Source organism: Trematomus bernacchii, unplaced genomic scaffold (genome assembly GCF_902827165.1).
Source record: "Trematomus bernacchii unplaced genomic scaffold, fTreBer1.1, whole genome shotgun sequence".
In the NCBI taxonomy this organism is placed as follows: domain Eukaryota; kingdom Metazoa; phylum Chordata; class Actinopteri; order Perciformes; family Nototheniidae; genus Trematomus; species Trematomus bernacchii.
This window is the reverse complement of record NW_022987786.1, coordinates 176,017-200,371: the sequence shown is the minus strand read 5'-3', so window position 1 is coordinate 200,371 and position 24,355 is coordinate 176,017. Positions and strand designations below refer to the sequence as shown.

The following is a 24,355-nucleotide window of genomic DNA, read 5'->3' as shown; positions in this document are numbered from 1 at the left end:
TATGCTTGTACATGCTTCAGCCAAACTGACAATGATAATAAAGTAAAAATTATTCAAACTGCTAGCTTAGCATCACAACAGTAACAGGGAGTTAGCGTTGAGTTAGCACTGTTAGCAGCTGAGCATGCTGTGGACTGACCAATCACAGTTTAAATCTCTTTAATATTACAGTTAAGATTATACAACTTCTGAAATCCTCCTCCTGCTGCATTGATATTATTCCAACAGGGTTTTTCAAAAATGTTTTCCTTGCATGGCCTCAGATCTACTTCATATAGTAAACACATCTCTTCACTCAGGTGTTTTTCCACAGGCCCTGAAAACTGCAGTCATTAAACCGCTCTTAAAAAAGCATAATCTAGACGCTTCAGTAATGAACAACTACAGGCCAATATCAAACCATTTCTAGGTAAAATTATTGAAAAAGTAGTTTTTCAACAGTTGAGTAATTTCTTGCATTTAAATAACTGTTTCGATGTTTTCCAATCAGGCTTTCGACCAAACCACAGCACTGAGACTGCTCTTGTAAAGGTCTTCAATGACATCCACTTAACCTGTTAAGCCCGAGAGACCCCGGTACCGGGGTACTGCCGCAACATCTTGCAGGAAACAGTGTCTGAGGGCATGTTCATTTAATAAAACTATGAATGTTTTATATCCATGTAACGGGAAGAAACTCATCTAACTGATCATTTTTATTTGTTTTTCAAAAGAAAACCCACAATGCTAACACTGAGCCTCTGAATTAGCAACGAGCGAAAAATGCTAACACCTTACTGCACCGAAAATCACTCACAAAACCTTATTATTTATCTTTTCACCACATCCAACACATCGATTGACATCGTGAGGTGACACAGAATCGTTTGACACCGACATTACCACTGAATTATACGTATTTGCGACGTTATAAGCAAAAACGGACATCAAAACAGATGACGCTAGGTAGCTAAAAATGCTAACATTTTTACCTTGACTCTGTAGTCTCTCCAAAGTGGTCTTCAATGGCATTAAAACGATAAAAACGCTGCTGAAGTTAATCCATAGGTTAATCTAATGTGTCTGTGTCCCTTTGAAATGATTTCTGATAATCCATAAGCAATAAAACTGCTTTTCCGTTTCCAGATGTCAGAGCTAGAGATAGGTCCACTCTGATGCAAAATTACATGCGCGAAGCCCGCACCTTTTCTCTTCACAACGTGTGTGTGTGTGGGGGACTCCCCCTTCGATTCTATTGGCTCTAACGGTCAGAAAGAGGTGTCAACCATCAAAATCGAGCAAGGGGGGCCAGAGATATGGAAAATCCACCCAAATGACCCCAGAAGTGGTTTCTTTTTGCTAAATCTCTCTAAAAAGGTCAAATGTCACTTGTTTTGCATCAATTTTGATACAGGGTACTTATTATATGTTGTACTTTGGATTCCTAAAGTCTACTAACCCATCATCCAAGGGTGGTTTTCACTATAAGTAAAAAATAATTTTTGGACGGACACTATAATTGACAGTTTTTTACGATGTAAAATCTGAATTTTCTTTAAAATAAAAAACATCTATATTGATTCTGACTTTTCTACATCCAACTCAGAGGTTTATCATTACTTTGAGAAAAAAGATTATTAATTTAACCCTTTTAGAATGGAAGATATGGTCATTTGTTCTGGGAATGGCATTTTCGAGCCTGAGACCTGAAAAACAGGCTCAGGGCTTAACAGGTTAATTGAAATGCTTTTATGGATTTAGAAAATGTTTTTATTGATTTAAAAAATAGTTGTATGTATTGATTTAAATTGACATGCATCCGCTAAGAAAAATAGTCACTAGACACTTGACACAGTGGCTTTTGGCAAAGCAGAAAAAGAACACTCAAACCGAGAGATGAGTTATTGTTATTACAACGTGACTTCACTATTATTTAACAACTCTTTTTATTGGGTTCTTTTATTTGGGGTTAAGTACATTGTCAGAATAAGTGAGAAATGGATTTAACTTCTGTTAGACAGCTATCATACATACTGAATAAATATTGACTATGAATGTATGCAATATGTATGGCATTCATAATTGATATCTAATTACATTAACTGTGAATGTCCTTCATTTTATTTAAAATAAAATAAAATAACAAAAGATTTTTGTATGGATATTTGAAACGTTTATGCTTCCCGGACTGCAAGCCAGCAACATGTGCTTTTCTGCTGCTCAATAAAGTTACCTTTTGCACCTTCGATGCACCGCCTCCGACTCCTATCTCTCGGCAATACTATTGTTAATAGTTCATTCTTATCTAAAAACAGCGGGACGATAGCTCATATATGACATTTCAAAGGTCTTTTATCTTGAAATGTTACATCAGAATGTCCTGATATTCGCTGACTGACTTTCTCAGTCTGAAGTGGAATGACTGTTTGATTATGGACAGTTCCCATTAAACAATAATACAAATATAGATGGACAATAGATCTAATTTGAGATTTTAAACAGCATACATTTTAAATTTTGCTTCAGAAAGTCATGTTATTTTTGGAGTGTTGTGAGATGGTGTCAACATCAATTGAAATTAGTCACCCAGTGGAAATGGATATTTTAATAATATAATGATATGTCTTCATAACTGTATCCTTAAGTTTTACATTCACTCAGTTATAATGTGGTAGTTATAGGGTGAATTGCCCTAATGTGGGACATTTTTTGCATTTCAGATTTCGGGAATATATTGCGATATGAAGCCAATACAATAAATCAAAATCCAGTACCATTCTGAAATCCCCAGGATGTGTCCTAATCAAACCAAAAGAGCAAATGCAGATATTACACTCAGAAAAGAAATGGTAGACATATCAGTACTCTTAGTGCCAAGTTGTCTCAGACAATCTGCATTTCCTAATGTGGGACAGTTCTGTGCAAAATGTGGGACACTGAAAGGTCTATGTTAAAAAGCCTCAGTCACCTTAATTCATGTAATGAAAACATCTCAGGTCAGTAACACTCAAAGCTAAATGTTCAATACCATGTTCAGCTATGTTACTATTTATAATGTTATTGTTGTTACAACAGAAGATGTTTTTCTTTAAATTGAAGTTAAATGCATCAATCTGGTGCACTTTGAGGTCAAAATTAAGAGATGTATGGATACAGCTCTCAACACTCATATGAAACAGAACTGTATATATTTCAATAATCAAAAAACCATTATAATATGCTCACAACCAATCACAAATATTTGATAAACTCCTCTCTCTTATCTGTATCTTACCTAGTCTGCATTCTTTCTTTTTTATTTATGCATATGTTACTAATCACTCCCCTTTTAAACTGTGTTTTTTTTTTTTTTTTTACTGACCCATAGCACACATTGGAATGATTTCTGTTCAGTGAGGTGCTTGCCCCACGGGAACGCATACGGCAAAACGCATAGGATTAACGCAATCGCAAAAAAGCTTCCGTCCACACGCAATATACACCGGATAGTGTCTGTTCACACGAGACAGCTCCGTTTAGCTCCAACCGCTGGAAAAAGCTGCAGTACATATGCCGAGCCTGTACGTGGCGCTGTAACTTCCTCCACAAAAGCAGCGAAGAAGCATGGTTGTCATGGCTGCCCTTCTGTTTATTTACCGTGGTGGGGGCCGAGGGAACCGGGCAGAGTTTTTCCCCGGTCAACGTGTGTTAAAGTGTTAAAATCTTCCGGACAAAATGATAAAAGTGCCGGTCAAAGGTCTTCTTTGTTATTTATTGAGCTTTAAAACAAATGAATAACGACTCTATATAATGATATATAATAATAAAATACACGGAGCCTGGCCTCTCTTTTTCCTCTCTTCTGACAGCGTCAGTGTCTGTCTCATGCAGCAGCTGATCCAGTAATGAGTGACCCGGCCGACAGTAAAAAATAAACATATTTATAACTAGTTTAGGTAGTTTGAGAGGTAATTAAAATAGCTAAGGGTGATGATCTGACTTGAAGTGTGTGTTTTTGCTCCTCCCGCTGCATCACAGCGGGAGGAGCTGCGTGTCTCCGTCCTGTCAGATTAAACTTCACTCGCGTTTATGTCCATATTGAGATAAAGATAAATAATCTGAATTCAGTGTGCAGTGTACTTTTGCGGGGGTGAGCAGCAGAGGTGGGGGGAGGCAGGGCTATTGGGTCATCATTATCACAAAATGATCGTATAGGTCCTACACACGGAGCCGTTGGACCCCCCAGAGCGTTGCGTATGCCGGTCTATCCACCTTGGGACCCGTTATCGTTACCGCAGTTGTTTACTGCCATATTCGGTCGTCCTAGTGTGGCAGAACGGTCTATATGACACTAAACAGTTACGCAAACGGCCGTATGCGTTCCCGTGGGGCAAGCACCTAAGTCTTAGTTTGGCCACTCATTTTTAATCACACACGTCTCTCCATCCCATTCAAATTCAAATCCTTGATGGGAAGAGCGGTGCAGCCTACATGTAAATGTGTGGCATAGCCTATATGCATTTGAAAATAAATAGTACCCCCCTCTGAGTGACTATCTGTTGACTTCACATCTTGTCCAGGGGACTTTACTTCCTGATTTTTGGAAGACAAGACTGACCCAAGATACCTGTAGTCGACTAATTACAGGCCTCAATAAAGTTCTGCCATAGTTGTGCAAAATAAAGGTGGACATAGTGGAAAGTGAAATTGACATTGTCATCAGGTTCTATAAGGCTACTTCAAGTGCATAAAATAAAAACACAACACTGTCATTGGAAGTGACACTCAGTTAGTTGACTTTTATGTTCAACTGCTAAATTCGTTACTGATAAAAAATGGCTTCTACCTAATTACCTTAAATAAACTCACTAATTAATGAAACCAGTTCAATACGCATTATTCTTATTCTTATCATTCTTTATGAGCGCAGAAATAATCTTAAAATCAGACCTGTTTTTTAAATGAAATCTGACGGCAGGCAGGCAGCTCTGATTACCTAATGATAAATGCGCCACACCTAATCGCCGGCCATTCAGCCACAGCTCTATACAAATCAAACTGTAGACGGTGTGAAAGCACCTATTGTTTTAAATAATGGTCGGAATGTGACCTGTGAGCCTTCTGAATTACCGTGGGACAGCACATTCTAAACTAAAATGTTCAATCAATAAAGTAACATCTTATCTTATCTTATCTTATCTTAATAATATCTTCATATTAATAATAATAATAAATCATACAGTATGTGTCCGAAAGGGAGCAGGAGGAAGCAAACACAAAAAAAAAATTACAAAAAATATACTGCATATTAAAGCAAACGATTGTAAAGGTAAAATGAGCATAACAAATAAAGAAGTGTAATGTAAACATTTACATTATTATTATGATTATTTAATATATAAAGACTATATATTATTGAATTACAAGATTAGATATACTTTATTTGATCTAAAATATTGATGTGTTCAAATGCTCTTCAAAACACAACTGAAAGTCCATGAAAAGTTGTCTTTCTGTATTTGTGAATGAAGCGCCATCTCCTGGTTATGAGGATATTCCTCTAAATTCTGTCGGAATAATTTAAATGTCACAACTGAAGTGGGCCAGTTAAAGTTAGAATTTAAATGTCATAACTGAAGTGGGCCAGTTGAAGTTAGAATTTAAATGTCACAACTGAAGTGGGCCAGTTGAGGTTAGAATTGAAATGTCACAACTGAAGTGGGCCAGTTGAAGTTAGAATTGAAATGTCACAACTGAAGTGGGCCAGTTGAAGTTAGAATTTAAATGTCACAACTGAAGTGGGCCAGTTGAAGTTAGAATTGAAATGTCACAACTGAAGTGGGCCAGTTGAAGTTAGAATTTAAATGTCACAACTGAAGTGGGCCAGTTGAAGTTAGAGTTTAAATGTCACAACTGAAGTGGGCCAGTTGAGGTTAGAATTGAAATGTCACAACTGAAGTGGGCCAGTTGAAGTTAGAATTTAAATGTCACAACTGAAGTGGGCCAGTTGAAGTTAGAGTTTAAATGTCACAACTGAAGTGGGCCAGTTGAGGTTAGAATTGAAATGTCACAACTGAAGTGGGCCAGTTGAAGTTAGAATTTAAATGTCACAACTGAAGTGGGCCAGTTGAAGTTAGAATTTAATGTAAGAAATGTAAAACTGTGAATTGAGGTTTTATATTAGAAAAGGACCACAGCATGATATGTTTTGTATGATTGTCAAATTGTAATGAGCAAAGGTAAAAACCTGTAAAAGTGTGGACCACCGCCGGCGGGGGCAATCAGGCTTAAGAGGTTAAGGGTAAACTGATCCCACCACTGCTCAAAATTTATGAAGAATCATTTGATAGGGGATCCCTTCCTCCTTCACTAAATAATGCATTGATAACACTATTATTAAAACCTGGAAATGTACCTATCTGGGTGTAAAAATCACCCAAATTATTAACGAAATTATCCCAGCTAATTACAACCAGCTCACAGATGCAGTTATCCAGTTGATAAATAGATGGATTAAATTACCCATCTCATTGATTGGACCCATCAATGTTCTCAAAATGACAATTTTACCCAAATTCTTATACCTTTTCCAATCAATTCCACTTTCCCCACCACCTTCCTTTTTTAAACTGTTTAAAACTTTTAAACAAACGTCCAAGACTTAGGCTCTCTTTGTTATATTTGCCATACGATAGAGGTGGATTACCATTACCGAATCTCACCTGGTATTATTGGGCGGATCAAATTAGGGCGGGACTGTGACCCTTCTGCATGGGTCACAATGGAATCCCTGTCACTTGCTGTCCCCATAAACCTTTATATTTACTCAGCAAATAAAAAAGGTTAATTAAACAGAGGAACCCCTTTCTCAAAAACACAATTGTGGTTTGGCACAGTGTTCTGACATACTTTGGTGAGATACAGAATCTATCCCAATTCTCACCCATTTTTGGTAATGATGGATTTCGGCCAGGCAGGGCAGATCCAGGCTTTAAAATCTGGTCGACCAAAGGTATTGCTAAGGTGTCTGACATTTATAAAGAAGCTACATTTATGTCATTTAAAGAGCTCAGAACCTCATATGGAATTCCTGCAAAGCACTTTTTCAAATATCTCCAACTCCGGAGTTTTATAGGGTCCTGCCAGGGCAGCTTAGAACTTCCCCCTCTGTCCACTTTAGAAAACATAATTTTGAAACATCAAGAAGCCAGGGGTCAAGTATCCTTATTATACAATCTGTTTGCAAATGAATGTAAAGAATCCTCAAACAATATATTGCAGGCCTGGAGGAAATTGGACTTAAAACAAATTATAACACAGGAGGAATGGTCAAAGGCTTGCTCCTTGGCTCAAACTCAAACAACGAACACACTCCAAATTACTACAGTATGAATGGCTAACCAGACAGTACATTACTCCGGCTAGGTTGCACCACTTTAATCCTAATATTCCTGATACATGCATTAAATGTAACAACGTGAAGGGGTCGCTCTTTTCAAATAATCTCCTTTTGGAAAAGGGTGTTAGAGCTGATCAGTGTGGTTATTGGTAAAGAGGTACCTCTTGATCCTAAATTGTGTATCCTGAATATATACCCTCATGACTTTGTAACTTCCAAGAATGTAAAGTTTCTGCTCAATGCTTGCTTTTTGGAGGCTAAACGATGCATAGCTCGTCCATGGAAGGAACCATCGAACTGTGGACTTTCTCAATGGCTGAAAGGGATGACTTTCTACCTTGCTCATGAAAGGATACGTTTTCCCCTTACAAACAAACTGGATAGGTTTTGGGAAATCTGGAAAACCTTTTCGACTTCCTGGAGCATAATGGTCTACAACATGATCGGGAGAATGAAGACACTTGAATATTATTTGGGCTGTGTTTCTATTTTCTTTTCTTCTTTCTTTATGTTTCTGACATCTTCACCTCTCATGATCAGATGTTGATGTTCCTGACGGAGACCTGGGTCCACGCTGGCGAGTATACACCGTTTTCTGAACTTCTTCCTCCCGACTGTACTTTCTTCAGCTCCCCCCGTGCCACCGGCCGTGGTGGGGGCATAGCATCAGTGTTTAGACCTAGCCTCCAATGCCGATTGCTTCACCCTGTAACTAGCTATGCTAGCTTTGAGTTGCAGCTTTTTGAACTGAACCCGGCCTCGCCTGTGCTCTGCGCAGTCGTGTATCATCCGCCAAAGTGCAATAAGGATTTCATCACTAACTTTTCTGACTTTCTGTCCGGGATCATGGTGAAATATGATCGTGTTTTGATTTGCGGAGACGTTAATGTCCATGTGTGCTGCAAGTCCAAACCTCTGGTTAGGGACTTATTAAATCTTCTCTGCGGTCCTGCCTGGGTCTCATCATGCTGCTTCCCTGATGGCTCCCACAGGATTGTTGTTGACATCCTCGTGGACTCATCTTCTTATTATAGACACATGCATTTCCAAACATTCGGTCTACCTACGCTGTAAAATGTATTATCTCTTCGATTGACACACGGCATCTATTGCACGTCTGTCCGTCCTGGGAGAGGGATCTCTCCTCTGTTGCTCTCCCTGAGGTTTCTCCCATTTTTCCCTTTAAACTGTGAGGTTTTCTCCGGAAGTTTTTCCTTGTACGATGTGAGGGTCTAAGGACAGAGGGTGTCGTTTTCTCATACTGATATTCTGAACAAACTGTGCTGTTGTATTTGCTGTAAAGTGTCTTTACTGTAGGGTATTTTTATTATATGTACAGCACTTTGGCTCGACCAAAAATCGTTTAGAAATGTGTTATATAAATAAAACTTGATTTGATTTGATTTGTTTTGTTTGTTTTGCTGATAGAAAGTCTGTCTTGTTTATTAAGTGTCTTTTCTATGCATAATAACTAATAAAGAGATGTTTGATACAAATTAAATAATAATCAATAATGTCATGCAACTAAATGGACGTTTTCATAATGTAAATGTCTTCTTTTGGGGATAAAACTATTTGAATGTAAAGAATGGGGCGAAGCCTGCGAGCTAGTTCAGGCAGTCAACTTGAGCACTAATGCTGCATTCATACATAACGCCTCTTGCCACTCTAGAACCAACCAAACAGAGTCTCCTTAATATGCCGCTCTATTTAACCTGCCAGAAATCTCTCTATGCATTGCTTGCTGCTGCTATTGCTGCAGCTACTTCCACGTCGCTGCTGCTTGCCTGCCCCACCACCACCCCAGCTTCCACCTGTAGGCTCGGGGGGTTAGTTATTTAATCATCACTCATCGTGCTATGTATATCTGTGGAGTGATGAGGCCCGAGCCTAGACGCCAAACTCAACTATATGCTGCTTCAAATAAACATGTTAAAGAAACACGTGAGTTGTCTGACTGATATACATTTGGTGTCTTAATTATACTGTTGTTATCTTTGTTAAACTAGTTTAATAAAGCTGCTTCATAACCTTTGAGCGGTAGTGGATATTAAATGGTGCCACAGAAACATTATACAAGTGTATATTTGTTAACACTATATGTCTTTACCATCCTCTGTCTCACTGTGTGGCAGGTGGAGCTGGCAGACGGCAGCTTCCTCAGAACTCTTCACGTCGAACAGCGGCCCTGCTGCCTGCTTGCCAGCTGATTGGAGGAGGCTCTCATCCCAAGGGACCGTCCTGTACAGAAGCTCCGCCTCCTGAGCCATGACGAACACCAGGCCAGTCAAAGCACAATGGAACTCACCTGGACCAGGACACCTGAACCTGTTGACACACAAGAGACAAGTTACTACAACAAGCCTTCACTGGCCTGTGTTCTGACTGACAGGCGTTCATCCAGCTGGAGTCTGACCTGGAGGAGGGTTTGTTGAAAGATCTGAAACACCTGATGATTACAGGAACATCACTGAAGATGTGTCCACATGCATCAGTATGTGTGTGCATGTGTGCAAAAACAAAACAATCCTACACACAGACGCATTATTTCATTTATGTCTGTTAGAAAGAGATTGGATGCAATACCTCAAGGTGAAAGACATGAAATTAAACACAATAAAATAAACCTATTTTTTGAATGTGTTTAAATAATGTTTTGGTCATGTTATAGCATTACCTGTATGAAGATCCAGTTGTGTGTTCAGGTGAGAAGGATTCAGGAGCCTGGAACAAACATTTATTATTTGAAAATTGCAAATTCGTCTGGATCATCTGAGTTCATTGTCAATTTCATACGGTCAAAACACAGTATTACCAGCCAACCACAGTACAGTATTACCAGCCAATCACATCGCAGTATTACCAGCCAATCACATCACAGTATTACCAGCCAATCATAGAACACAAGTACCAGCCAATCACAGTACAGTATTACCAGCCAACCACAGCACAGTATTACCAGCCAATCAAAGCACAGTATTACCAGCCAATCACAGCATATTATTACCAGCCAATCACAGCACAGTATTACCAGCCAATCACAGCATTGTATTACCAGCCAATCACAGTACAGTATTACCAGCCAATCATAGAACATAAGTACCAGCCAATCCAACACACTCTCACTCCCTAAACGTCCAGGAGCGACGCTTGGTCAGGGTCCCGTGGCGTGCAGTTGGGACGCGCCGAGGCTCCTTCAGCTTCATAAACGGACGCAAAGAGCTTTCAACTGATTGCAATGTATTCCCATCGGCGGCGGGATTTGACGCTCAGGGAAGCACCGCATCGGTCCATGTCTCTCTCTCTCTCTCTCTAGGTCGTCCTCAGACGAGCCCTCCATCGTCGCTTCCAGTCATCCCGGTTCTCCATACATCTGGCCAGTTCATTGGTACTTTGTGCTCCTGCGTCATTCTTGAGTACGTCCACGTATGTTAGTGTGCGACGTCCTCGTGACCGATGCCCGTGTGTTGGTTCCCACAGCACCAATTTGCTGGCTGGCAGCTCTTGATGCCTTTGGCAATGTCCTGCTAGTCTCATTCTCCTGGCTGCAATTTTCTCGCTCACCCTTGGTATTCCCTCGTACAGGATCTTGTTGGTTACATGTACACTCTTGCTGATGTTAAGTACTGCTCGCAACATTCTGGTGTAGCATCCGTCTAGAGACTTTTGCAGGGTTGGCTTCAGGGTCCATATCGTTTGGGACTACACCATGTGCTTTGTTTGACAAACCCCGTGAATGTTGGAGTGGCAGTGCGCGAAGTTTACACCGTGTCAAACAGCACTTTGAAATGGAATGAAACCCATCGACGGCACACTATCCAAATCAAGACCTGAACGTGTCCTACCCCCCCCCCCCCTTAGGTCACAGGCTCCTCCAACAGTGCAACACAATAAAACAGATACACAGAACAAATAGTGCAAGTAAATACAAAAAGAAAAATAGTAAAATAGTAAAAAGTTAAATAGTGCAATAAGAGTCTATATACAAGTGATTGGAATATGATATATTAGACAAATAATTTCTAAGTAGCAGCCAGATGAATGTTATGGATGTTGTTTCAAAGTTCAGGTGTTTAATAGTCTTCAGGCCTGTGGGATGAAGCTGTCCCTGAGTCTGGTGGTTTTAGTCCGGATGCTGCGGTACCGCCTGCCAGACGGCAGCAGACAGAACAGTTTGTGGCTGGGGTGATGGGGGTCTTTTATAATCCTGAGGGCTTTCTTTAAGGTTAACCTGGTATTTTTACTACATTTATTTTAGTTACTTTACAGATTTGGATTAATGATGTGAAATATAAACAACCCTTAAATCAGACTTTAGTTACACCTCAGTAAGTGCAAACAATCAGGCGAGATATTTGATAGTTGGTGCTTGAGAAGACAAAAAATGTATCTGCAGATCCCTATAAAGCATATGCATTACTCGTTATTCTCTAATTGTTCATCAACAACTGTATATAATGGCTATTTTGCACATCCCTTTCAAGATTTTCAAAGGTTTATTGAAATATCATATACACAACTACGGTGTAGTTATGCAATGATGACAAACTTGGGTCATAGGTTCCTCAACAAGAGATCTATCAATATCTGTGTACCTCCACCATTAAACTGTCCTATTCTGCACATTTCTTATTCTATCTACATACATCTTATAAGAGTATAATAAATATGTATAAAATCGGTTAAAATAAGTGCTTCAACATAATTAACATTGCAGGAAAGTTGATTGTCGAGTCCCAAAACAAACCATGCAATATATTAAACTTTAAGTACTTTGTCAGGCTTAATATAGATACCCCCAAAGCTTTTTGCTTACATGTATATAAAAGAAGACCTTAACCTAAAGTATTATTTCATGTTTAAATAAAGCCTAATTAGTTTGTCTGTTTTGCACATCCTCCTATTAATATCTGTGTACATCCGGCACTAAACTGTTTTATTCTAGATACCATTTACAGTATCTTCTTGATATTTTCTATTCTATATTTCTATCATTGACCTTCTACTTTCCTCCTATTTTGTATATACTCTTAATATTTAAATGTTTTATAAAATATAACACATTCAAAAGTGCTTTACAAAAATGAAAGACATTAAGAAAAAGGCATTTTAAACAGTCATTAAAGAGCAACACAATCTACCTGCATTGCATTACTCTAAACGTGTAATAACGTGCTTTAACCAGTAGGAGGTGTGGGTTAAAAAGCTGTCAAGTTTACAGTGTTAACAAAATAAAATATACTGCTGTTTCTGGTTTAGTTTACGACGGATATATTTAGTTATTGTTTTTATATTTGTAACACAAAAGCGATGTAAAAAACCCACAGCAACACAGAAAAGATGGTCTTAACATGACCCAGCGGTCTATAGTTAATAAAAAACAATAATATCAAAACAAATTATTACTACTAACTTTATTGTGAAATTAAAACAGAACGGTAAAACAATAGTTTCTGGTCTATTCTGAGGCCCGATCTCTGTAGATAAATAAAGAACTATGAAAGATGTGTAATATTTAATGCAGCCGAACCATTTATTAAAATGCATTCATGTGATGACTTTCAAAGAGTAAAGCAAGCACTGCTGAATAAAGTATGATTTTATCTTTTACGAAACGTTTTTTTTTTATATGGAAAAACAAAGCACATGGTGTAGTCCTAAACGATAGCTGAGGATTCTGGGTAGTGTAGTGTCTTCTGCCATCCTAAACTCCGAAAAAATATTTGTTTCTCCGAATCGAATGGGAAAAATACAAAAGCATTGCACACAATTTAAACCAATCAATGTTGTGTAATGAACAAGGATAATCTGGTGTTTTTGAGTTGATGAGTAGTGCAGATATCACTGTAAAATCAATTGACAGTAAGGAGAATAGTAACTTCCGGGTGTAAAATCCTCCGTTATCCAATGGGAATGGACGCTCACATTGCCTTTAAACAGCCGCCGACATAAAAAAAAAGCTCTTTGCGTCCGTTTATAAAGCTGAAGGAGCCTCGGCGCGTCCCAACTGCACACCACAGGACCCTGACCAAGCGTCGCTCCTGGACGTTTAGGGAGTGAGAGTGTGTTGGCCAAACATAGCACAGTATTAGCAGCCAATCACAGCACAGTATTACCATCCGATCACACCACAGTATTAGCATCCAATCACAGCACAGTATTACCAGCCAATCACAGAACAGAAGTAGTAATATTTCCCATTTCGTCGGGAATCCAGATATTTTAAATGTCATAGTCATACACATTTATTGCATCAACTTGGTGATATGTAATCCCCTTAGGCACACCTCCCATTAAAGAAATGGGAGGTGAAAAGAAACAAATTCAATAGAACTCATAACTCATAATCGAATACCTGAATCCTTTCGATCAATTGCGAGCGTTTAACCGGAAAGCCATAACAATTATATTTTAATTCAGTGTTGAAATAAATACACTTCACTCACCTTTCTGTCTGTCCTCACTTCCTGTTCCACATCGGAGTCACCTGATGGAGAGAAGAGGTGACAGAAATAATAATTAAACTTGAACAAAGAGAAACATTAGCAGCCAAAATGATTGAATAGAGCTGTAACAAAATTAAATTAAACATATTGTTGTTGTTCTATTCAGACCTTTTAAGATCAGATTTAATGTAAAATATCTTGATGAATGGAGGATATGGTTTTAGTACTCACAGTTCTTCTGGATCTTGGCTCTGATCGTCTCATTACGTCTGATCCTGTAGGGATGAACAAAACCCAACAGTTTTAGCTCCAGTTTAAATAAGTGTTAGTTCTTTGAGTTAGCTTCAGAGTCCTGATCTCATGCTTTACATCCCATCATATCTTCTCTGCAAACACTACGACTGACTGCCACAGCTCTCAGCTGCATTACAGGAAGTAACCAGTCATTAGGCTAGAAACTAAAAACATCCCATAAAAAACAGACTACCTTTCCCACTCTTCTGTAAAATCCCATATGTCTGTTAGAATGTTGATTACTAAAGTGTGGCTTTGCATTTTCAGCTGGCCTTCAATAGTTGATGGAAGAATGAAAGAGCCTGCAGTCAGTGGGTAACATCACTGATCTGTTGTGATTCCCCAGTGAGAGAAACACCTCCCTGTGTTTAATACAATACTGCTGAACCAGCAGAGACCCCTTACTGACCTGAGAACCTCCAGTCTGCAGTCTGGACTCTCCAGAAGATCTCTCAGCAGCTCCACATCTGAATCCTGCAGATCGTTCTCACTTAGGTCCAGCTCTCTCAGATGGGAGGGGTTGGACTTCAGAGCTGAGGCCAGAGCAGAACTGCTGATCTCTGACAATCTGCAGCTCTCCAGTCTGAATAAAGAAAACATGATGTAACTTTAACAATGTTCCTGTTTGAAATAACTCCAGGTTTAATAATCTGATCAGAGCTGAAGAAGTTTAGAAAGTGGAAACTCCAGTTGAACATTTTTCCAACGCCAAATTTAAAATGGCCGAATTCCTGTACGTTTTTTTTATACACATCCATGAGGCTTTTTGGTTCGTCTCCTCACTTTTGATATGCGCATTAACCTTTTCACTTCCATGTCTGTTCAGCCCTGAGCCTGTTTTTCAGTTCTGTGTTGAGGGTTTCTGCCCCGTTGCTGTCAAACTCTGTCGGTTGTTTTTTTTCAATCAGTCAGCCTTTAAATAGTTTCATAGCCCATAATGTGGTCCGTCTTTTTGCCTCTCTTACTTCTCCGCTGTTTTCTTGTCCCTCTTGTCTTCATCCAAATTACTCTGCTCTCCAAATATATTACAATTCATATAAAAATCCTCCAGGTTGCTCTCAGACGGGAGACAACGGAAAATTAAAGACAAGCAAACAGTTTGAAGAGCAAACTATATACAGTTTGCTTTTCAAACTGTATACAGTTAAATCAACCGGACTTCTTTCGGCAGATGTGAGCGTCTTTAACAACGGTCAATAAGTCCTTGACAGCGGTCTGTACTACTGGATTAACAACGTGTCACATGTTCTGAGTTGACCAATCAGAATCGAGTATTCAACTAAACCATGTAATAAAATAAGTATAATATATATAATAATAATAATATTCCTATCGATGTCAGTAATGTAACGAGCTATCTGCGTCATGATTTTTCACTATTTTCCTGTGCTTTTGTGTGTGTTTGGCAGGGTCAATAGGGTCTTCGCCGTCCTCTGCTCTCAGACTCTAATAAGTAATCTCAAGAGTTCAAAAGACAATCTTATTCTGGGTTGATAAATCATACATTCACGATCAGAGTATGAGCAGAGTGCACATGTGAGCAAACTGTCCAAAGTGTGTAGAGCTGTTAAAGCTGACAGCTGATCAGCTGAAGCAGACATGGCTTCAGTGACGCTTCAGAGGAAAGCCCTCATCCCTCCTCTAGTCTTATGTGGTCTGAGAGAACATTAAGGACTGTCTCAATGACCCCTTCACTTCCTGATTACAAAGATAACATTTATCTAGCATCAAGTGTCTTTCACCAGACCAGGGCTTTTGTTTTGAAAGGACTTCTGAGTCTTCTGATCATTTGAGCTTTTAGTCACTTTTCTATTGAATAGTTTTAGAGAGAAAGACCATTAAAGTGCAGGTACACAGACTTCTCATTAATATTAAACACAACGTGCTTCTACTTCACATCTGAGACTCTGCTCCATCTACACTAACTCATGATGTGCAGTCAGACAAACACAAACCCTCAGAAACTGATTCAACTCAACATCACAACGTTTACAAAGAGGACAAATAGGATACATTTTAAATGTGAAAAGAACATCCAGAATCTGTATTTTAGGAACAGTGGTGTCATCAAATCACAGTTTCTTCAGTGTAAACTATTCAGTCAGTAAAGCATCATGTAGCTACAGAAACATGTTGGAAACAGCAACAACTGAAAATACTTGTTAGTGTTTTTAACATATTTAATTATTGTATTTCAAATAATTTGTTAAAATTATTATGGAGAATATAAGAGGTATTTAAGGTGTTTAAAGGTTCAGAGGGAATTATGCAGTGAAGGTTGTTTTTGTTATATTTAAATCTAAAGTTCAACATGGCTCTGCCACAGTCAGTGAACTAAACCACAGAAGAAGAAAGTAGACTTTAGCATTAAGATGATCAGTGAGGTTCAGAGTGATATCAGCCTGATGTCTGCAGCTCAGAGTCAACACAACTCTCTTAATCTCAGAAAGGAAGTTAAAGATGGAGAACTGACCTGAGAACCTCCAGTCTGCAGTCTGGCGTCTCCAGAAGATCTCTCAGCAGCTTCACTCCTGAATCCTGCAGCTTGTTGTGACTCAGGTCCAGAACTCTCAGATGGGAGGGGTTGGACTTCAGAGCTGAGATCAGAGTAGCCCAGCTGATCTCTGACAACCTGCAGTGCCTCAGTCTGAATAAAGAAAACATGATGAGGATAAAAGTCTGTTTATAATCCAGTCAGATGTTCAGGTTTAATGCATGTAGCTCAACATTACTTCGTCCTAATCAATTATATTTTCCCTTAATTACATTGACTGTCATTCTGTTATTGTGGATCATCATTATATCAGCCTTCTGTTTTTTATCTGTGAAAATACGTCTAAATAATGGGAACATAAACATTTCTATGTCAGAAAGTTTGCGTAAAACTAATATTAGCTCAGAGGACCTTCTTATTCAGAACATTTTCTAAAGAAAACATACATTTACTTTAACAACTAACAGTGGAAGAATAATAGTTTCTTTAGGAAACAATCAACTGTTACAACAACATTTACAAACATATGGATGATGACGAATCAGGTTGAATAACTAATGAAACAATGAGATCTCCAGCAGTAACAGAGAGTCAGTGAACTGACCTGAGGGTCTCCAGTCTGCAGGCTGGACTCTCCAGAAGATCTTTCAGCAGCTTCACTCCTGAATCCTGCAGATCGTTGTGACTCAGGTCCAGATCTCTCAGATGGGAGGGGTTGGACTTCAGAGCTGAGATCAGAGCTGAGCAGCTGATCTCTGACAACCTGCAGCGCCTCAGTCTGAATAAAGAAAACATGATGTAACTTTAGAAAACAATTTTCCTGTTTGAAATAACTCCACGTTTAATAATCTGATCAGAGCTGAAGAAGTTTAGAAAGTGGAAACTACAAACAGGCTCAAAAAACTGTGAGACAGAAAAAGAGAAATCGAGCTGATAGTCCGTGTTTTCTTTATTTCAATAGTTTTATTTGTTAAACCAGTAAACAGAGAGGAGACTGCAGGCTCTTTAGTTTCTGCTTTTAGTCTTATTAAATGATCATAGATCTTTGGGGAGAGGGGCGGGAAAGCCCTTGCTCCATAACGTGGGGGGAGGCTTTGTAAAGAATGACATCATCAAGGCATGTATATTAATATTTCAGTGAGAAATGTCAGCCTACATAGCCATGAGGCGCTGTCTGTAGTGAGGTCTGTGCTGAAGCGTTCCTCTGACGCTGCTGTGGCTCGTTTTGAAAGGAAATCCAACCACTGTTAAAAAACTATGGCCAGCCAGATTGAGCAGGAGAGTCAGTAAACGTCCGGTCAGCAGAGCGCTGTAGTGTTGTCTCTGCTGTATAACTACTCTATATGACAGTGGAAGAGAGACGATAAACACTTCATATTCATAAAGTACCGCCAGTTACATATATTCAAACTTTCCCACCAAACCAACCAGACTTGTATGGACAGTTAGTTCCTGAAGTTAATTCATGCTCCATCTGTTTTATTATTGTTACTTTGGGCGCAGCCGTGTTGCATTCTGGGAGCTTGTTCATTACGGCAGTGGATTTAAGCAGCAGAAAGCCGGGCAAGTGTACAGCCTCTAATGCTAGCTGCAAACTTCGCTACGGTGCTCGAGCGGCACTTTGATATATACATATTGATCTCAGCACAGAAGTTAAAGATGGAGAACTGACATGAGAGCCTCCAGGCTGCAGTCTGGACTCTCCAGAAGATCTCTCAGCAGCTTCACTCCTGAATCCTTCAGCTTGTTCTCACTCAGGTCCAGATCTCTCAGATGGGAGGGGTTGGACTTCAGAGCTGAGATCAGAGCAGAACAGCTGATCTCTGACAAACTGCATCCTCTCAGTCTGAATAAAGAAAACATGATGTAACTTTAGAAAACAATGTTCCTGTTTGAAATAACTCCAGGTTTAATAATCTGTTCAGAGCTGAACAGGGTTTTAATGTCAGCGATGATGTAGAAACAATCCATTGATAATCTGGAACTTTAACTTTGATTAGATGTTTAACAACTCCTTCTTCTCCCTCACAGCTCATCAGTACTGACAGCATCTTCATTGACTCATGGAGAACAGAGTGAGTCTGTGGAAGCTCAAACACTCTCTCTCACACATTCACCTTCTCTTTGAAAAATATTCAGTCATTAGCAAAAGTGAGAGCAATTATTAAAATGTATTTGTTCTCAGGTAAATTCAGAAAATCATAAATACAAACAGATCTGTATGAACTGCACTCGGTGAACTGACCTGAGAGTCTCCAGTCTGCAGTTTGGACTCTTTAGTCCAGAACTCAGCAGCTTCACTCCTGAATCCTGCAGATCGTAGTTGTAACTCAGGTCCAGATCTTTCAGATGGGAGGGGTCAGACTTCAGAGCTGAGGCGAGGACTTCACATTGAGCCTCTGAGAGTCCATAGTTAGAAAGTCTATAATAACACATATATTACAACATGTGTTAAAAAAGAGGAAACATTATATTAAACTCAAGCATTTAATTAAAACATATTTAACATATGTTCTGATAGACATTTTCTGTTATTCCATGTAATATTATATGTAATAATTTATTACAATAGAGTTTAATGTGTTGTCAGTGTGATCTGATCACATTTCTGTGCTCCTGCTGTCAGTGACTGTTACCAAAGAAACATCAATTAAATAAATCACTTGACAATATTAGAGATGTACATATTTAAATGTTCATTAATATTTGGATGTGATGGATGAAGGATGTTTTGGCTTTTCTGAGCATCTGAAAATGTACTGCACACACAAACACAATTAACAAACCAATACATTTCAACATTTTAAACTGAATACCATCAGATGTTCCCCGTATATCAGCATTAACACATAACTCTGTTATTGGTGGGAAATGATATAGATCTTATTTTAAACTCAAAAACATTGTGATAAAAACGTGTGTGTTTAATGATAAATAAACTACAAGAAAGTAATAATAACAGCTTTCTCTGATAACTGTAAGTCCTGCTGTGTGGTGTGATCACATGCTGAGAAACCTCTAAAGTCCTTCACGTATTTGACATGTCGCCTCCATCACTCAATATGAAGATAGAAACGGTTCAATTTAACCATTATTATAAATAAAGACAAAACAGTGTTGGTTTTATTTTGCTCTCACAGTATTTGAAAGCAGAAATGTTATAGTGTTTATTTGAATAATTAAACTTCTGATCCACATTAGTTTATACAGTTAATCACATCTGGACTTACACAGCCTTCCTGCAGTTCCTCACAGCTGGAATCAGTCTCTGTCGTCCCTCATCTCAAAATAAATATATATTTTAAATAATGTTTGGTCATGTTATAGCCTTACCTGTATGATGATCCAGTTGTGTGTTCAGGTGAGAAGGATTCAGGAGCCTGGAACAAACAAAGTTATTTATGTATTATTTGAAAATGGCTAATTAGTCTGGATCATCAGAGTTCATCGTCAATTTCAAACGGTCAGAACACAGTATTACCAGCCAATCAAAGCACAGTATTACCAGCCAATCACAGCTAGTATTACCATCCAATCAAAGAACACAAGTACCAGCCAATCACTGCACAGTATTACCAGCCAATCACAGCACAGTATTACCAGCCAATCACAGAAGAGAAGTACAAGCCAGTAAGAATATTTCCCATTTCGTCGGGGATCCAGATATTTTAAATTGCATCGTCATATACATTTATTGAATCAATTTGGTGATATATAATCCTCAAAAAAGAAACAACTTAAAGTGGACCTATCATGCTATATTTAAATGATATATTGTGGGGCCATACCTATATAAGGTATATTTATACGTTTCTGTTTTCAAAATACCAAACAGATCATGCATTTTAGCCATGCCTCATTTTGCTCTATGTGCTGTTTGCTGTCTACGGGTCTGATTCTGCTGACCACGCCCCCCTGCAGGAGAGGGGAGACGTGCTCTGATCAGCTGCTGGGCTGTCAGAAGAGGGGGAGAAAAAGAGATCTCCGTCCTCCGTGTTTTATTATATAGAGTCGTTATTCATTTGTTTTAAAGCTCAATAAATAACAAAGAAGACCTTTGACCGGCACTTTTCTAATTTTGTCCGGAAGATTTAAACTTTAACGGACATCTTGACCGGCGAAAGAAACTGAAACTGAAACTCTGCCGCACGGTCCCCTCGTTCCTTGGAAGAGGCGGAGAGGTGGGTGTTTGTCATCTGCTGGTGGACTAACCTGAGAGAATTACAGTGCTTGCCTCGACGGGGAGGGATTGCATTGAATTAAAGCAGCGGGAGCAAACGCTTGCCTCGGGGAGGGAGAAAGAAAGCCACAGCGGAGAATAAACAGAAGGGTAACCATGGTAACTATGGGCGGGAAGTCTTCTTCGCTACTTTTGTGGCAGACTACAGCACCACTTACAGGCCTGGCATATGTACTACAGCGTCTCCAGCGCTTTCGAACGGCAATGGCCGTGGCTGTCTCCTCCTGATTGGTGGAGTTGGCCCAATAGCCGTAGCGCCACCGTCCTGACGTCAGGACAGTGTTCAAATCTGGATCAGTTTTCATCAGATCCGTTGCAGCCCCTTTTTTAGAGATTTGGGTATGGAGGAAAATAGAGAGGGTTGTGTTTTCTGACACTTGGTGAGTTCCCTGGAACACCGGGGACACATATTCATGTAGAAAAGACGTACAAAAGTGCATTTTGCATGATAGGTCCCCTTTAACCTGTTAAGCCCGAGAGACCTCGGTACCGGGGTACTGCCGCAACATCTTGCAGGAAACAGTGTCTGAGGGCATGTTCATTTAATAAAACTATGAATGTTTTATATCCATGTAACGGGAAGAAACTCATCTAACTGATCATTTTTTTTTTTTTTTTTCAAAAGAAAACCCACAATGCTAACACTGAGCCTCTGAATTAGCAACGAGCGAAAAATGCTAACACCTTACTGCACCGAAAATCACTCACAAAACCTTATTATTTATCTTTTCACCACATCCAACACATCGATTCACATCGTGAGGTGACACAGAATCTATTGACACTGACATTACCACTGAATTATACGTTATTTGCGACGTTATAAGCAAAAACGGACATCAAAACAGGTGACGCTAGGTAGCTAAAAATGCTAACATTTTTACCTTGGCTCTGTAGTCTCTCCAAAGTGGTCTTCAATGGCATTAAAACGATACAAAGTTAATCCATAGGTTAATCTAATGTGTCTGTGTCCCTTTGAAATTATTTCTGATAATCCATAAGCATTAAAACTGCTTTTCCGTTTCCAGATGTCAGAGCTAGAGATAGGTCCACTCTGATGCAAAATTACATGCGCGAAGCCCCCACCTTTTCTCTTCACAACGTGTGTGTGTGGGGGACTCCCCCTTCGATTCTATTGGCTCTAACGGTCAGAAAGAGGTGTCAACCATCAAAATCGAGCAAGGGTGGCCAGAGATATGGAAAATCCACCCAAATGACCCCAGAAGTGGTTTCTTTTTGCTAAATCAAATCAAATCAAATCAAATCAAGGTTTATTTATAAAGCACATTTAAAAGCGATTTGTGGTCGGGCCAAAGTGCTGTACATGTAATAACTACAATCACATAAAAACACATTTCTATAATCACAATAAAAGACAATAAATTACAACAGATAAAACACAGGGAAAAGTCAGGAGTCGTGCTCCGCTCTGACTAAAAGGCCAGGGAGAAGAAGTATGTCTTAAGAGTGGATTTAAAAACCCCTAGGGCCTGGGCCGACCTCACATGGAGGGGCAGAGTGTTCCAGAGCCTCGGGCCAGCTGCTGCGAAGGCTCGGTGCCCTCGGGTTTGGAGCCTGGTCTTGGGCACTATCAGCAGCAGCTGGTCAGCAGACCTTAAAGCTCTTGTTGGGGTGTAGCGCTAGAGGAGTTCAGCTATATAGGCCGGAGCCAGCCCATTTAGTGCTTTAAAAACAAATAAAAGGAGTTTAAAATTAATTCGGAACCGAATTGGAAGCCAGTGCAGTGAGGCCAGAATTGGGGTGATGTGGTCACGCTTTTTGTGGCCAGTGAGTAGACGTGCAGCTGCGTTCTGGACTAGCTGCAGGCGTTTAATTGACGCCTGGTCCATACCCACGTACAGAGCGTTGCAGTAGTCCAACCTCGAGGTAACAAAGGCATTAATAACCCTTTCCAGGTCCTCAAACGATAAAAACGACTTAGTCTTTGCCAATAGTCGTATTTTAAAAAGAAATGTATAAAAATCTCTCTAAAAAGGTCAAATGTCACTTGTTTTGCATCAATCTTGATACAGGGTACTTATTATATGTTGTACTTTGGATTCCTAAATCTTGTAGTCTACTAACCCATCATCCAAGGGTGGTTTTCACTATAAGTAAAAAAGAATTTTTGGACGGACACTATAATTTACAGTTTTTTACTATGTAAAATCTGAATTATCTTTAAAATAAGAAACATCTATATTGATTCTGACTTTTCTACATCCAACTCACAGGTTTATCATTACTTTGAGAAAAAAGATTATGAATTTAACCCTTTTAGAAGGGAAGATATGGTCATTTGTTCTGGGAATGTCATTTTCGAGACCTGCAAAACAGGCTCAGGGCTTAACAGGTTAAATAAAAAATATTCATAACTCATAATCGAATACCTGAATCATTTAGATCAATTGCGAGTGTTATAGCGTTTAACTGGACAGCCCTAACAATTACATTTTAATTCAGTGGTGAAATAAATACACTTCACTCTGTACAACTGCTCCTCTCTCACCTTTCTGTCTGTCTTCACTTCCTGTTCCACATCGGAGTCACCTGATGGAGAGAAGAGGTGAAACAGAAAAATTATAATTAAACTTGAACAAAGAGAAACATTAGCAGCCAAAATGATTTAATAGAGCTGTAACAAAATTGAATCTAAAGATATTGTTGTTGTACTATATAGACCTTTTAAGATCAGATATAATGTACAATATCTTGATGAATGGATGATATGGTTTCAGTACTCACAGTTATTCTGGATCTTGGCTCTGATCGTCTCTCCTCTGATCCTGTAGGGATGAACACAACCCAACAGTTTTAAATCCAGTTTAAATAAGTGTTTGTTCTTTGAGTTAGCTTCAGAGTCCTGATCTCATGCTGTACATCCCATCATATCTTCTCTGCAAACACTACGACTGACTGCCACTGCTCTTAGCTGCATTACAGGAAGTAACCAGTCATTAGAAACTAAAAACAACCCATAAAAAAAGACACTACCTTTTCCACTCTTCTGTAAAATCCCATATGTCTGTTAGAATGTTGATTACTAAAGTTTGGCTTTGCATTTTCAGCTGGCTTTCTATAGTTGATGGAAGAATGAAAGAGCCTGCAGTCAGTGGGTAACATCACTGATCTGTTGTGATTCCCCAGTGAGAGAAACACCTCCCTGTGTTTCATACAATACTGCTGAACCAGCAGAGACCCCTTACTGACCTGAGGGTCTCCAGTCTGCAGTCTGGGCTCTCCAGAAGATCTCTCAGCAGCTTCTCTCCTGAATCCTGCAGATCGTTGAGACTCAGGTCCAGAACTCTCAGATGGGAGGGGTTCGACTTCAGAGCTGAGGCCAGAGCAGAACAGCTGATCTCTGACAAACTGCAGCTCTTCAGACTGAATAAAGAAAACATGATGAGGATAAAAGTCTGTTTATAATCCAGTCAGATGTTCAGGTCTGAAATGTGTAGCTCAACATTACTGCGTCCTAATCAATGAGCTTTTCCCTAAATTACAGTGACTGTCATTCTGTTATT

The 24,355-nt window shown here is 39.3% G+C and overlaps 1 pseudogene; it reads right to left on the bottom strand.

Moving 5' to 3' along the window:
* LOC117497551 overlaps positions 1-24,355 on the bottom strand; it is a 112,312-nt pseudogene that overhangs the window by 3,392 nt on the left and 84,565 nt on the right.